This window comes from Sinohyriopsis cumingii, chromosome 9 (genome assembly GCF_028554795.1).
Source record: "Sinohyriopsis cumingii isolate HCF-2022 chromosome 9, ASM2855479v2, whole genome shotgun sequence".
Taxonomy (NCBI): Eukaryota; Metazoa; Mollusca; class Bivalvia; order Unionida; family Unionidae; genus Sinohyriopsis; species Sinohyriopsis cumingii.
Window position 1 is genome coordinate 25654400 of NC_142969.1, and position 17443 is coordinate 25671842.

The following is a 17443-nucleotide window of genomic DNA, read 5'->3' on the forward strand; positions in this document are numbered from 1 at the left end:
CGCTCCCTAGCGGTCGAGTTATTGGTAAAACGTATCCATTCACGTAGGTTCGGTGTAAAGCATAGAGGTGTGACAGCAAGGTATGAATGTTGTAATACCGACTTCGTACCTATGTACTTCATTCATAGTGGCGTGTACCGTTGACTGCAAAGCGTCACAAGAAAGTACCTACATTGTACGTATGTACTTCATTCATTGTGGTGTGAGCTGTTGACCGCAAAACGTCGCGGGAAACTAGCTCAATACATATATAGATAGATGTGAATTCGGCAGCTTTTGCGGTTTTAATCCGTTCTATTGATTTGATTTGATTCTCTACATACAGTGGTTGTCTGAAGGCAAGATGACCTTGCATTTGTGAGGTGCTGTGTGGAGTTATATTTCAATATTTGCCCTGTGATTGTATTGTAGTGGCTGGCTTCATAACCACAAAGTATAGAAAAATAGAACCGTGATACTTGTAACTACATGTATATTTTAGATCGGTAACTACACGAGGAAATTTGTTAACACGTGATTTTTGTGGCTCTTAAAAAGTGAAAAATTAGTTCATAAAGTATTTCTGCCATTGACAGTTTTTTGTGGGGCAGTCGGATTTTATTTCGGGAGTTACGTACCAACAGATAAGGTGAGTACATTTTCTTATATTTGTATACCTGCCACAGACAGACGGATATACAGTTTATTTTGTAGAGTTGGATTTGCATTTACGTAATAAGAAATGTCAGCTCGTTGGAGTTGTTTTTACCGACTATAAACAGTAATAGAATCGGACATATATACATTTTTCTTTTACAATTAAGTAACTGTTATTAAAAATCTTTTTTTCTCATAAAAAACCCATACCCAACCACTCCCAAGCTTATAATTTCTGCTTAAAAATTCAATGCAGATAAACCACTTTGCATGAATATATTCGAAAATTACACGCAATGTTAAAAGATACACAAGAAGTAAATAGCATGTACGTACCTATGACACCATTTTCATACATACTATTTTTAAACATGTAAACATGTATACAAGGACAAGGTGTTGAGGTTTGACAATGCACATACGTACAGAATGTATACGTAAACAATTAGTAGTAATGTATTGGACACACACACACACACACACACACACACACACATATATATATATGACGGAGCAGTTGGGATCAACTAACTGCATATATAGGGGGAAACAAAAGTACGCAGGAATCAAATGAACTATCGAAGTAAAAGCTATAGGCAAGGCGATATCAAAGAAAAATATAACCACTGTAAACATACGGCAGTTTTAAAAGAACTACAACCCAACTAATAAGTGTAAGATCAGAAATGGGGAGGAAGATCCATGTAAAACAATGCGTAAGAAACATGAGCCAACATTAAGTTAATTGAAAGCTATAAGCAAATGTACAAGACTAGTAGAGAAGCGAAAACACTAAACATACAGCCAATTTCGATCGCAGAAGCATATTCTTTTACTTTTGTTGCCATAGAGAGCAACAATAAGCTCCCAGGCAGGGTATTCAAAACGAAAATAAAATTTTTAAAATGTGAGGCTGTTCAAAAATTATTCGGAAGAGAGAGAGAGAGAGAGAGAGAGAGTTCCAGAGCTTAGCTGCTGCATAACTGAAAGACTGACCCTCAAACCTGGATGTTCTTAAATTTGGAATATCCAATGTGTTTACATACCTAAATAACTGACGCAATACCTGGATGTTCTTAAGTTTTTGGAATCTCCAACATGTTTACGTACCTAAAAAAGTAAAAATAATTTTTGTTTAAAATTTGGAAACCTCCATGTGCAGTGATCTTCATCCTTCAGTCTTGGAGAGTTGAATACATTTGCCAGTCCAAGAGTTCAACTCATCAGAGATATATCTTGGAATACTTTAACTGAAGTTTGTTCGTGTTAGTGAGACTGCTGAAACGCCAGGTTATGGGGATAGTAGTTGAAGCCAGGGTCGGATCAGGTCAAGTGTTGATGATGGTGGCGTCTCCAAAATTTCAAAAGCGCACTTCTTTGTATGGGCATCAAAGCAAAAGCGTATGTCTGTGTGTCTATGTACTGAAAGTGTGCATAATACCCAATAAACGTGCACAAAAATTAAAGGATGGTCAAATTTTAAGTGAGAAGTGCATATTCGTTTATGTTTATGTACGTTTTCTTTTTAGGCCCCCTCCCACCATCCGGCCCTGAAGTTTTCCATCACGAAAGACACTGCGTTATTTTCCCATTCGTTTTGGTACAGTTAGTTGTTTAATGACGTTTTGAAAAATTTCAGTGAAGTGTAGCAACACATTCTAATGACTCCCAGTAGTTTAAGAGAGTCTTCACACATAATACATGTCTCCCTGGAGGAGACAGTCTCAGAAAATTTGTTAGTTTTCTATCCAAATGGAATAGTTTTTGACTTTTCAGAGTTTGGTTTCATTTCATTTGTTTGAAAACCATATACCATTTGTGTGATACTTTTGTAGAGTAGATTTCATAATATTAAAGTCGCTATGAGCATAGGCACGTGTGTTGTCATCAGCATAATGATCCAGATCAGAATCATTTATGAAAAAGAAGATGTCATTATTAAAAATATTAAAAAGTAACGTCCGAGAATAAAGTTTAAGTTTTTCAGAATTTTTGTTTGTGAAGATTACCAGCCGAATGTAAAGTCACTTCTTAATGTCCTTTTCCGTCGCAAATATTTCATTCATAACTAAAAGCCGTATAGAAATAAATTGTCTCGCGCACTTTTATTTAGTGGAATTTTCTTGCCAAGAACTTTACAGCAATTGACCTTCACTCAAAATGGCGATAAACTCTCTCTCTCTCTCTCTCACACACACACACGCACACACACACACACACACACACATATATATATAGTGTGTGTGTGTGTGAGCAATGGTATACTACTTTTCTGTGAGTATCACACGACCTTCGTGAGAGTATTACATGACATTTCAGTGAATATCACATTTGCTACGTAACCGTATCACAAGTATGGTTGCTTCGTCCCCTGGCTTTTATTTCCGTCTGCGAATCATTCACTTTGCCTATACAGACTACTTTTTGTCCCCTTAGATATCAGTTCGATTTGTTTGTCATCAGCTCACAAATACTTTTTAATAACTATTTTGCAACCATTACTTACGTCACTGTGTGTTATAGTCCGAGCAGGAGTCTCAGTGAGTCTCAGTCTTTATGGTAAATGAATGAATCGATCGATGGTCTGCGCTGAACTGTTAAGTTTTTGATAAATGTCAATTTCATAATACATGTTCCTTAATATAAACATAATGTTACCATTTTACACGAATTATTTCCGCATGAGAGAGAGAGAGAGAGAGAGAAAGAAAAAAAACTGTTTTATATACATGTCTTATAAGTAGGTCGCCAAAAACAGGAAAAGTGACTTATTTCCATATTCGGTGTTATTACCGCCTCACTTTAAACATCAGTTTTTATCACGTTTAATAAGTATAGTTTATTTAACACCTGTTGTACTCCAGGCTACAACGGAATGATCAGTCGTATTCCAGGCTACAACGGAATAATCAGTCGTACTCCAGGCTACAACGGAATAATCAGTCGTTTCATATACTGAGTTCCGTTTCACATCAGGTTTTGTTTAAGTTCTGTTTTGATGCTGTTGTTTTACATTCTCACTAGTAGCGTCATTGCCAAGCTGTCGATTCCGCTTATTGCACCATCCATCCAAAGACATGTCTGCGAATGTTACAGAACATCCGTATTTTACTGTGGCCTCAATATTTGTTGGAGACCCCAGAATTTTTATTTTGAAATATCCCAATGGAAATTATGTACATCTTGCTTGCCATAACTTTTTACTCATTCGGTTCATATTAGTAACATGGTTGCGACATGGGAACCGTAGTCTTCCTTTTTCCTTACCGGAAGTTATCCTACTCGGTCAAAACTTGGCATTCCTTTTAAATGATTTTACAAAATAATAAGGCTGCAGGGTGAACGCTGGACGCGAAATTTGGATGAAGCCAAATTAGGGAGAAGTTGAAGAAAATAGGGAAAAGTGGGCGTAGAAGGTTAAACTTTAGAATGTTCAAAGTAGTAATTTTAATTTATAGTTTTGCATATCTTTATGTCTAGTTATTAAGATACAGATGAAATAATGTTCAATCTTTATATTTTAAAAATATTAAAACATTTCTTAGTTTATTTAACGTGTACGATGGAGCGGCCAGGATGCCTTAAGTGATAGTGGGCCTTGTCTTGAGTTAGGTCGGTCCGGTTATGAATACGTCTCTGTTAAATTTGCTTCATTACAGTTGTTGTATAACATAAAACGTAAGACTCGAAAATGGGTTTTAGCAGAAAATCCGCAGCAATTCCCATATCGGAAGTTTTATATTCATACGTTTATAAGATGAAATATTGGCTTAAAAACGAATAATGTTATAGTAGTGGATATTGATATGTCCAGTGAGTTATAGTATTGGAAGTTAATATATCCGATGAATCCAAGTATTTAGCAATGAGCATTGGGTATGTGTCCAAAGAGTCATAGAATTGGATATTGATATGTACATTGAGTCATAGTATTGGCTATTGATGTATCCATTGAGTTATAGTACTGGGTATGGATATGTCCAATGAGTCAGAATATTGAGTATTGATGCATCCAGTGACTCATATTACTTTATATTAATGTGTCTTTTGAGAGTCATATTACTGGATATTGATGTGTCCAGTGAGTCATATTACTGGATATTGATATGTCCATTGAGTCATAGTATTGAGTATTGATATGTCCAGCGAGTCATAGTACTGAATATTAATGTCTAATGAGTCATAGTGTTGAGTATTGATTTGTCCAGTGAGTCATAGTACTTTATATTGATGTGTCCAATGAGTCATAGTATTGAGTATTGATGTATCCTATGAGTCATAACATTGAGCAATGATGTGTCCGATGAGTTATAGTATTGAGTATTGATGTGTCCATTGAGTCATAGTATTTCGTATGGATGTGTCCAGTGAGTCATAGTACTTTATAATGATGTGTTCAGTGAATCATATTACTTTGTATTGATATGTCCAATGAGTCATTGTACTGGATATTGATATGTACAGTGAGTCATAGTATTGGGTATTGATATGTCCACTGAGTCATAGTATCGGATATTGATATGTAAATTTAGTCATTGTATTGGGTATTGATATATCCATTTAGGCATATTATTGGGTGTTGATATGTCCATTGAGGTATAGTATTGAGTATTGATTTGTCCATTGAGTCATAGTATTGAGTATTTGTGTCCAGTGAATCATAGTACTGGATATAGATGTATCCAGTGAGTCATAGTACTGGATATTGATATGTGCAATGAGTCATGGTACTTGGTATTGATATGTCCATAGTGTTAAAATACTGGGTATTGACATGTCCATTGAGTCATTATATTCAAGATGGATATGTCCAATGGGTCATAATACTAAATATTAATATGTCCAATGAGTCATAGTACTGAGCATTGACGTGTCCAATGAGCCATATTATTGAGTATTAATGTGTCCAGTGAGTCATATTACTGGGTATTGATATGTCCCATGAGTCATAGTATTGAGCATTGATGTGTCAAATGAGTCATAGTGCTTTATATTGATGTGTCCAGTGAATCATATTACTATATTTTGATGTGTCCAATAAGTCATTGTACTGAGTATTGATATATCCATTGAGTTATTCTTTTGGGTATTGATGTGTCCAATGAGTCATAGTATTGAGCATTGATGTGTCAAATGTGTCATAGTACTTTATATTGATGTGTCCAGTGAATCATATTACTATATATTGATGTGTCCAATAAGTCATTGTACTGAGTATTGATATATCCACTGAGTTATTCTTTTGGGTGTTGATGTGTCCAATGAGGCAAAGTATTGGGTATTGATATGTCCATTGAGTCATGTATTTGGTGTTGATATTTTCACTGAATTATAGTACTGGTTATAGATGTGTCCATTGAGTCATAGTACTGGGTATTATTTCCAATGAGTCATAGTAGTGGATATTAAAATGTCCAATGAGTCATAGTATTGAGTATTGATGTATCCGTTGAGTCATAGTACTTTCTATTGATGTGATGTCCAATGAGTCATAGTACTGGATAATAATATGTACATTGAATCATAGTATTGAGTATTGATGTGTTCAGTGAGTCAGATTACTGGATATTGATATGTCCACTGAATCGTAATTAAAATATGACTGGGCTTGAAAGGTTAAATGTCTCATTCGTTTCGTTTTGTCAATGCATACGTGCTAGTATTTGGCGGGAAGTCTATAAATAACAATATACTTTCCAGTATTTATGATAATCGATAATTGACTTCAGTGCATAAAACTTGCATTTGCTTCAAACTTTCCGCCTTTATCTTTGAGTAAAATAAAGCATCGTTTACTTTCATTTGTATTGCATTGTACTGATACTAAACTAACGCTTGAAAAATTTAACTACATTTGGGACAGTTTAGGCGGATTCTCATACTCGAAGGCAACTATTTCGCCCGAATCGCCCACTAGCGTGGACCCCGTAAGTATTCGGATTTTCCAACATATGTGCGTTGTCGAAGGTCTGACAAGCAAATAGACCGCGCCTCCATTTTCAAAGTGATGGATACGTCTTTCTTCCTTAAATAGAACAATTTTGCTGAGAGCAGTCTGGATTCTTGCAAGGTGTGGTTTAGTGTGAAACTACTTTTCTTCAGGTGAAAAGAATCGGATGTTTGGGGGTTGTTTGTGATTTTTTCTCACATTATATTCAGGGCCGGCCTAAGGCCGTTTCGACCGATTTAGCCCAATTGGGCCCCGCGCTCACAGGGACCCCGCGCGTTAGTGATTTTTAAAAATGTATCGATAGAGAGAAAATGGTTTTAAAGCGATGGATGAATAGTTTAAGCTCAGTATAATAAAAAACTTGTTTAAAAGTTTATTTCCAAATGCGTTCTCACAGGGGGCCCAGCGCGTAAATTCAGGGGGCCCCGCCAAAATGATCTAAATCGGGCCCCGCGTTTGCTAAAACCGTTACTGATTCTGTTTCATGCTTTTTTATTGTAAAGGAAGTCAGGGATTTTGATAGTGGTCTTTATTCAAGAAGGTTGACCTGTATCTGCTGGTAAATTTGCATTAAAAGGTTGCAATCCTTTACGAAAGAATTTTAATTTGATGTAAAAGTAACTAAAAGTGCCATAACTTTGAAATTGTTGAGATCCCCAATATATATATATATATATATATATATATATATATATATATATATATATATATATATATATATATATATATATATATATATATAAACGTTATTTTCGTTTTTTATTTTATCTCGAAAAACGCGTTTTTTTACGTTTTTTATTTTTTGGGTTTTTTATATTTGGTACTTCCATTTTTTTTTAATCATCGGCCATACAGGCGGTCCTCTGTCATACTCTAGATAACAAATATCGATCAATAATGAATCTATGATGCAAGCCTACGATACTTTACGTAAACATGCTACAACATAGTGCTGATATCTGGTAGTGTAGGCCAGGCGTGGTCAGATCAGTCAGATGGTGATAACGACATTGAGTGAAAAAAATTTCAATGTTATCTGGACTACGGTTTAAAACTTTTGACATTTTTTCATATTTGTATCACTGAAACTTTAAAACTGGTATGTAGCGTGTAAATAAGTAAAATATTGATTTTTGTGTTGCCTAAAAACTACTGGAACTATTTTTTCGTTTTTTTTTATTGAGAAAAAAATGCGTTTTTTTACGTTTTCTATTTTAATTTTAACGTTTTTAACATCTACGATATATATAGCGCGAAATTTGCGGTAGTCCGCAAAACCCGAGGCTAGTAAAATTCCAGTTGTCTCCACTCAGTTTTTATTTACTCTATCGTATGCATTTTTTTTAAAAATCTGATTGATTGGACTATGTTCATGTTTTATCTGAGCTAATCGCGTAAATCCCTAGGATTCAGTTGCTCCCCACGAAGGTTAGAACAAATGAAAATTTTACAAATCTTATTTTAAAACGAAGCTGTATACATACTCAACGGTTTTGTTACATTTATAACGTCAATTTTGTATGCCAAACAATGTTAGTCCGAGTTCCGTCAGACCATTCCTACCCATATTTAAATACTTTAATATTTATTTTGAGGGGATAGGTAAAAGCTCATTGAAAAGTTGGATTTCGCCGAAAATGCCGAAACCACGCGGTCGGTTCAAGGTTGCCGCTTAATGGCGTGACTAGCAAACTTAAACGACCTCTACAATGAGCACTACCACAGGTGCTCGACGCGAGCTTAATGTTGACAAAAAATATATAGCAATAATATGAAAGAAAAAGTCATACCAAGTGACAAAATTACTGCAGATTTCTCTCATACCCCGTTCTGACATATGACCTTGCCTATCATACTATAAAAGTGACAAGGTAAGTAACTTCCTAACACTTCGTTCCACACCTGACCCTCGATCCCGTTTTGCTAGTTCCGTCTTTGAAGGCACACGGCCATTAGATATGGCTTGTTTTACTCCTGATATATGTTTTTCTGTTCATCAAGACATCATTGACTTTTCTGCGTTGGACCAAAGTGAAGTTACCGGCTCTGAAACGTACGAATTGCGCGAATTTTGCCTGCTACACCAAAGGTACACTCTACTGGACCTGTGTTTGCGACTCTAAGATACATCCCTTCGTTAATATGAGAACAGTGGTAGATGGAATATACAATTTAAAAAAATGATTGCAATACATAACAATTCCATTTAGAAGAAAAATAAAGTTAATAATGAGTGTTTTAAATTTAGATTTGTCAGTTGCTAAAAGTGTGAATAATAACTAGGTTGAATGCCGCACAAGAGTTCTTTTCGGTCTGGAGGTTTTGAAAAACAGTGTATATTGAATTCTAGCTTGGTGGAGAGTGGACTAAGCTGACAAATGTATAATTCTTACATGATACATTATCCTCATAGTAATCAAGGAATGTATCGTAGATTCGCAAAGTCGCAAATTCTGCTGCATATCTGTGTAAGTACCGCAAGTTCGAGTATAGCCTAACTTTGTCCCGGCGAGCAAAATTCACGCAATTTTTTAAGTTTGTACCACTGAAACAGCTGCAGGAGATCGAGGGTCAGGTGTGGAACGAAGTGTTTGGAAGTTACTTTCTTTGTCATTTTTATAGCATGATAGATTGGGTCCTGTGTCAGAACGGGTCATGGAAATAATCTGCAGTAATTTTGTCACTCGGTATGATTGTTTCCTTCAGGTTAATGATTCTGTTTTTCAACATTAAGCTTGCGTTAGCCACCTGTGGTACTACCCGCATGAAATCGAAAGGTAGGCGATTTATCTTCTCGGAAATTGCGACTAAAAGACTATAAACCAGAGTTACGAATTTGTTAAACAGCATTTGTAGTCACATGATCATCAAAATCCCTATTATGATTTATCATTCCGTCTTTCAAAGATTAACATCAAGGAGAGACGTATTTAGTTCAAATAGTCGTTGTATCTGTTGCGAAAACCCATTCAATCCGTATACTGCTATAATGAGATCTTCACCTCATGCGTTCACCATAGCACATACGGTACACCGTTAAATGTTTTTTTCTGTTGAATTGTATGCGATGACCAGTGTGCATGAGGTCTTTGCTTTTTCCTCTACAGTTATTTATTTTGTTATTTTTCGTTATTACTATGCTCTAGAAACGTTTTCTTCGTCATCTTTTTTTGACAGTTCATTCTAGAATCATTTTTGTTTTCATGTGAATTTGTAAATTTGTTAAAGTATCCTGGTGATTTTCTAAAGCACTTATGTCTAATTGGAATATTTAAGAAATAAAAGTGTAGTTACTCTAAATACGCGTCTGACATTGTTTTGGGGAATCACTGGTGAAGATTCAGCAGGACTAGTAAATTTCTAAATCTGTTAATCATTTTGGCCTCAAGGAAACTGTTGTCAAATTCTATGCCTGATTTACATTCACCCTTATGACTTAAATATTTTCAGTGGCAATAAAGGGACATCTGAAAATAAATTGCAACAATAATTACATGTGATAAGGGATAGGAGGTTAGAAACGAGAAGCGAATGTGTTCAGAATTTCCACACATCTATCACTGTGATTGAAAACAATATCCCAGTTCTAGGGATGAGATGACCCCCCCTGTCCGAATCTTTTTGTTGGCGTCATTTTTGGGGAGCGTTGAATCATGTCATGTAACGTTAATAACAAGGTGTGTAAAGAATATTGTTGTCAAAGACCAAGAAAGATTTTTTCTTACTTGTTTGTAATACAAGCTTTCGAAGCATAGAAGATTTAAACAATTTTACTTCAAGGCAGTGATTTTTTTTAAATCCCAGTTATCGTTCTGTGTTTTCTTCTTTTGAATAACAGTTGCACATTACCTGTATGTATGTATGTATGAATGCCTGTTCGTGCGTGCGTACGTACGTACGCATTTTTGTACGTACATACTTATTCACGCATGTATGTAGGGGTGCGTGTGGCCGAGTGGTCTCAGACACTCACCTTTACAGAGCATTAATATCTCACCTCTGTACATGGGTTCGAGTCTCTGTTCGAACAATGTGGGTACGTGTGAAAGCTTGCCAGTAACTTCCTGTGGGTAGATGGTTTATTCCCTGGGTTTCCACAAGCTCTTCCGCTACTAAAGTATACTGTCCGCCATATGGCATATTATGTGCCGAAAAGTATGTATGTATGTATGTATGTATGTATGTGATTATACACGTAATGGATATTTAATATATGTTATGAGATTTTAATGATGCGCATCTATTGATTTAAAAAAAAAATTACGAAGTAGATATGAATACATGCATGTATGTTTTACGGAAGTTGCAATTTTAAAACCGTTAGTTTACCATCTGCCATTCATTTAATTGAATTTTATGTTGGAAATGCGTGCGCGTTTTAAAGCCGTATACTATAGAAAGAGGTAAGAAATTCTCGATAAACTACCAGTCAAAGCCGTAATACATTCGGAGATTTGACTGCATCACTTACGTAAGACTACGATTTCATTATTACCTTACCACATATGGTATCGATTGAAAGATAATTGCATTCTTGTAGTGAATTGAAATATGTCCTTTTAAAGTGATCTATGCTTATTAATTCATTAAAGCTAAGTTGGACATGTAATTCTTGCACAATGGTACAAAACTCGAGATATCCAGCTATTTCAGAAATGATGAACAAGCGAACAAACTTGTTCATTTTTAGAATATCCTGTATGGATTTGCAGTCCAATTTCTCTCCCAGTGAATCTGCTGTCCATTTGCGATCTATGCCAATTAATGTGCAGTCCATTTGTGATCTGTCCAAATGGATTTGCAGTCCTATTGCGATCGTTGCGAGAAGGCTGTTTTGCTTCAGAAATCGCACATTTGGTTGCCGGAAGCTTTCGGAGATATTCATCTTTCGATACAAGCGCCAATCACTCCACTTCACCCCCACTCCGCGCAATGTGCCATTACCTGTCCCTCACACCTTAGCAAAGAACCTCGCTTTTAGAAACGTATAAAGGTTTTTGTGAGAAATAGCAACGTCTATACAGCACACAAATGCCTATCGCTCCTCCCTTGCAAAATCGCCCCTCCCATGCAAGATATAACTTTGCTTCTAATGAATATTATTTTGTGGGGGATGTTCATTTTTCAGAAGGACTATTTTGATGCTTGCGACTTAAATGCTTAGCTATACAACCAAATTAAGTCATGCAATAATAGTATATATTTGGTCTTAATGGGGACGCTGAACAGACGTGAATTTCTGAGAGAGTGACATATGTAAGGTGTAGTTGTTTGCATGTGCAACATGCACAATGGACAGAATGTTGGCATGGCAACATGCACAATGGAGAGAATGTTGGCATGGCAACATGCACAATGGAGAGAATGTTGGCATGGCAACATGCACAATGGAGAGAATGTTGGCATACCTCTATTCTACTTTCTTTTGCTGTGGTTCAAGTTTCTTTGGATGCTGTACTTGTAAATTGTACACGATATAAGCACACAACTAACCAAAATGACTATTCCCATGGGTTCGAGAGATCAGCCTGAATTAGTCTGAAGTAAACTATGTTTAGCAGTTATTACAATAAAGAAAATGAATTTTGCGAGACTAGACGATACCAGGTTCTGAAAGTGCAATGAATGAATACCAAATATATAAAATGTAAAAATAAGTTGTCGGCTTTCTTTTGTTTTTCTTATTAATGTTTTTATAATTTACCTCTGAAGTCCAGGAACTGAAAATGACCAAGCAGAGCTGGCAGTGTTTTGACTGGTACACATATGAAGTAAGGAAAAGCTGATTATTCTATATCCCACATTACACCCATCAATGGTAAACCAAAATAAAAATAATTGAAAGTTCTTTTAACAATCCCTAAAATGTACAATGCCTTTTTAAATAGCCAGTATAGCCAGTGAGGAAAGCCGGGGAAATTCATTTTCTTTAATAATCTAACCCTAAGCAAAATACGACACCGTCGAGCACTAACTTTAAACAACAAATAAGGCGGAAAGAAACGAATTTACAATCGGAACAATCTCAGCCTTTGCTGTTGTAACATATATGGTACTATCTGACAGATGAACTTAGATCACACAGTTATTTTTCCTATATATTCTCTGTATTTGTTTCTCAGTAATGAACTTTCCACTGTGTGCAGATCCTAATTAATCATGTTAATCTAAAGTACCTTCAAAGATGGACTCAGGGTGAAGTTCCTATCATAGATTAGCGGACATTTCTTGAGAGGCTATACTGTAAATGAAGCAACATAAAATGGGTCACAGATTTAACTTATGGATCAGCATAAGTGCACACAGACAACCAAACCATAATGCTCATATTCGAAAGACTAAACAATAACATTTAAATCAATACCAAGAATGCCAAAATCTATATATAGTAACACTGCCTAAATGAGAGGAAAACGTGCTCCGAAAACAGATTGGGATCAAACTTCTTGATCTTGTTTGACAATAATTACAATGAAATTTTTAATTATATTTCGTCTTGCGTAATTGACGCATCGCCAGAGATCATCACCACTTTTACTTAATAGCATCCCACTTTCTTTGATACCTACATTTTTCTTTCATATATATATATATATATATATATATATATATATATATATATATTAGGCCCGCTGACCGTAGATTGCGCATGGCCGCTTTATAGTGCAATCTGTCCAGATATCAAATCATTAGGGCACCAGAAGACCTTTTATCGAGACACGCTAAGCACAGCAGGTGTCATTGTGGAATGTATCACACGGGACAAGAATTTCTAAATAAACAACGATTAACAGACAGCTGGGAGTTTGGTTATTCATTCAGGAGTAACATGAACGTTTACGCGTCAAAAAGAGTGCAATAAAGATAGTTTGTCACATTTCCTGTTGTTAAAATTTGCAACTTCTTATTGGAAACATTTTTAAAAGAATCGATCACATGAATTGTCTGAAAGACCACATGTTTCTTTCTTATTGAAAACAACTAATATATCTGTCCTTGTCTAGTCTTTTTCTTTAATTTTCATCCTTTGTCCCCCCCCCCATTTCCTCCCAGATACGTTCAATTTTATAATCTTTGAATGTGGAAGAATTATCTTTTATATTTGCACTCATATTATAAATGAATTCTTTTGCAAGAATGATCTTGGCGTATGTGTTCACATACGGAGGCATAGATTTGGAAGATGGAATTTAGTCGGGAGAAATGCTCACCAATTGTCAAGCTTTTCAGCAGGAGGAATACAGAACTAGCGGTACTAATGGTAATGGAAATGGGAACCAGTCTAGAAATTGGTGAAAAAGGACAAAATAATATATATATATATATATATATATATATATATATATATATATATATATATATATATATATATATATATATTGTCCAGATTGGTTGATAATGAAAGTTAGAGTTCAGTAAAACTAATTTTTTGAAAGCTTATCCTAGTTGTAACTGAAAAAAATAGAGACACTTTTTTGATGGAATTTCAGTCCTTTAACAGTCTTGAGTTTAGAATACTCATCACTGAAATTAGCACTTAACTGTTTGGTCAAAATTTAAGGCATATGTTTCAAACAGATGTCGATCCAGAAAATGCCGCGAATCATATGGTTAACTCTACACAGAAGTCGTCATCCATGATGCATTGATATTGATGAATATAGGTTCGATCATGAGCACTCAAAAATTTAAAGTTATTGAATTTTTAATATCGTAATGTTTGCATAGGTCTACTATAAAAATTGTATTAGTACCGCGAGTCATAAACTGACTGGCGATACAAATAAGGGAGCCTTATGCTGTCATAATATTGCATTAAAAAAAAGATTTGCAAATAATAACATGATATGACATTAAAATGAGTTCGTATTAGACAATAAATTAAGTGAAAAACGTAAGGTAATAACGACAAAACTTTAATTCACCGAGCTTCCCATTTTTGACCAGCACCCGGAAGTCTTGGCCTCTTGGGTATATCCCTGAGGGTAAATGTCGGTTGAGTGCGTCCGTCTGTCTTTTCATAGGGTTGGGCATCTCCATTCTTTTCAAGCTATGACTCCAGGACTTAAGAATCATTAAAGGTAAAGATGGGAAGAATGTCAGTTCCATGTATCAATTTGTGTTTGAATGCCCAGTAAGTTTCTCAAAAGTTCCCAAGTTACGATCATGGAGTTATGCCACACGAAGGGTAAGGATAGGGCCTGAGGTCAGTGTCAGTAAAATGTATAATTATGCATTTCAATTGCCTCAATATCTATCTATCTATCTATCTATCCATCTATTGTTGTTGTTGTTGTTCTAGGGTTTAACGCCATTTTTCAGCACAAGATAGGCTATACATGGCGGCCAGTATAACTGGTGGAGGCATAACCCTGGAAAACCCAGGAAAGAACCACCGAACCACCAGAAGCTACTGGCAGGCTTTCCCACATACCCACGCTAGCCGAGCCTTGGACTCGAGCCGACGCAGACAGAGGTGAGATGGTAACGATCCGGAACATACATACATACATACATACATACATACATACTTTGCATGTCCAGTAAGTTATATGACGATAATAGGGTTGGGATATTAGGATAGTCCTTGTCACTGGGGTCGGGCAAGACCCTGGAATACGACCGCTGGGTCCTAGTTTGATATGTGTTGACACATGGATTATTGATAACAAATTGGAATTTTCATACATGTGAAACGCATAGATCTGCCGTTATTTGAAATTTATATGCAGATCATCCCTTGCCCCCCCCCCCCCATGTGATCAAAATTCCAGAAGCATTGGCACAATTTTACGCCCAAAGGTCTGTAATTGGTTAAAGTTATTGTGTCTAGCTTTAACGATGTAGAAGGATTTCAAGAACATTGACACGAACTTTCGACAATATCCACGTGCTTTTTTAAACGTGGATTATACAATTTAAACAATGCACTGGAGTCCACGATAGACCCGTATTGTATTAGGGGCAGCGGGGTGCTGACCGTCTTTGTAGCGAGAAACCATTGTATTGAGACCTTTAAGGTTCTTCCAATGTGTAAAACGGTCTAAGAAACATTTGAAATATGAAACAAAGTTCGGCAAGCGATCTAACTGCTGAGAAACTCATCCCTTTAAGAATTTAGGCTATACCTATGGATACAGGATAATATTTTGTTTGGTTTTGTTGGGGTTTTTTAACTCACAAAGAAAAATACAAAATGAATGTTAAAGTCATTTTTGTCAAAAACTGCGACCGTATTTTCTCTTATAATTCCACAGTTCGGAATAGCAGGTAACACTTTAATCAAAGGAAAACTACTTTGGTCATTCTTGTATTAATAATTCCTTTGACACGCGCGATTTTATGATGGCTGTCATGCGCATGCCCAAACTTTGGAATTGCACGTGCTGTTTGAGTATAGGTATGTTTCAAATATAAAAAGTTCTGAGAAAATTCAGTTTGGGGATAAGATTATATTCGTCGATTAGACGATGGGTTTTTTTAAGCAACAGCGATTGTACACGATTTCGGACATTTGTAAGAGCACTTGGAAAATACATTATCTTGAACCTTAAAATGAAAGCTTCTGTCGTGTTCTTGCAAATATTGGAAGAATGTAAATCAAATCAGACCCCACTATCAACTCTGAAGCTTGAAAGCGTATGGTGAAGACGTTAACTGGCATGTACATGCTTTTAGTTGGAACCAGTCGGACATTAGCTCTTTCAACTATTTCTTTTAGTGCACTAACATTTTCTCAATATTCTCAAGACAGGGCCATCTATATTAAGAAACCCAACTTCCAGGACCTCCAGCTGCTATTTTGTAATTTCTTGGTTCTAAAATGTTCTTTGTCTACTAAATGCTTGACATCAGTTGCTTTGAAAAAAATGTGTCCTAGACTGTGACAGGTCCGATTCAGGACACAGGTTACTAATTGTATGGAAAAATGGGAACCAGCCTGGAAATGGGTGAACATAAAATAAAGTATATATGGGTTTGGCTAATAATGTAAGTTATTTTTTTTAGGAAAGAGAATCTTTTGAGAGCTTATCCTAGTTGTAAGTGAAAAAATAGAGATATTGTTTTGTTGATGGTATTTCAGTCCTTTAACAGTCTTGAGTTTGGAACACTCATTACTGAAATTAGCACCTGACTCTTTCGTGCGGAATAGAAATCAGATGTTTCAAAAACATGTAAGTCCAGAAAATGCTGCGGCTCATATCCTTTTCTCTACACAGAAGCTGAACATCCAGGTTTCATCAATACTGGTAAATATAGGTTTGATCATGAGTACTCATAAATTTTAAGTTATTGAAGTTTTAATATCATGGTGTTTGCATAAGTTTACTATGGGAACTGAATTAGTACTGTGAGTCCTTCAATAATGTAATCAATCCACCACTCTAGTATATTGTTAGAGGATGCGATTTAGACTGGTTCTCTGTTTACCTTACCACGCGTTTGGGCCAGATGTATGTAATAGGGCCAGGGCACCAGAAGGTAGATCACACACATGTCTCATCTGGAGGAATAATATGTATATGTGTTCTCTTATTAGCCTCAATGCTAAAGCGAAGTTCACCTCACGAGCATGCAGTACACATTTCATATCTAAGCTTAGTTACAAGTTCCCGGCAAGTTCAACAACAACTTTACATGCCACAGCTGGAGAGCTTTCCAACGCAAATATTGACACTTCCGTTCCTTGTAAGAACATTTTCTTTGATGGAGAAAGAGCCCTTATTTAGAATGTTGACAATCAATATATGCAACTTCCCTTCTAAGAATAATAGTTTTGAAGTCTGTTTCTATTATTAATCGCTATCGACCTATGTATACCTACACACACTTTTTGAACGGACAACTGTACCAAAG

The 17443-nt window shown here is 35.9% G+C and overlaps 1 protein-coding gene across 1 annotated transcript in view; it reads left to right on the top strand.

Annotated features, from left to right (window-relative positions):
• The first annotated feature begins 111 nt into the window (after window positions 1-111).
• LOC149791432 (protein TANC2-like) overlaps window positions 112-17443 on the top strand; it is a 375205-nt gene continuing 357873 nt past the window's right edge. The window contains exon 1 of the mRNA XM_089969962.1: window positions 112-628. The gene's annotated coding sequence lies outside the window, so the exon portion shown is untranslated. The remainder of the gene's footprint in view (window positions 629-17443) is intronic.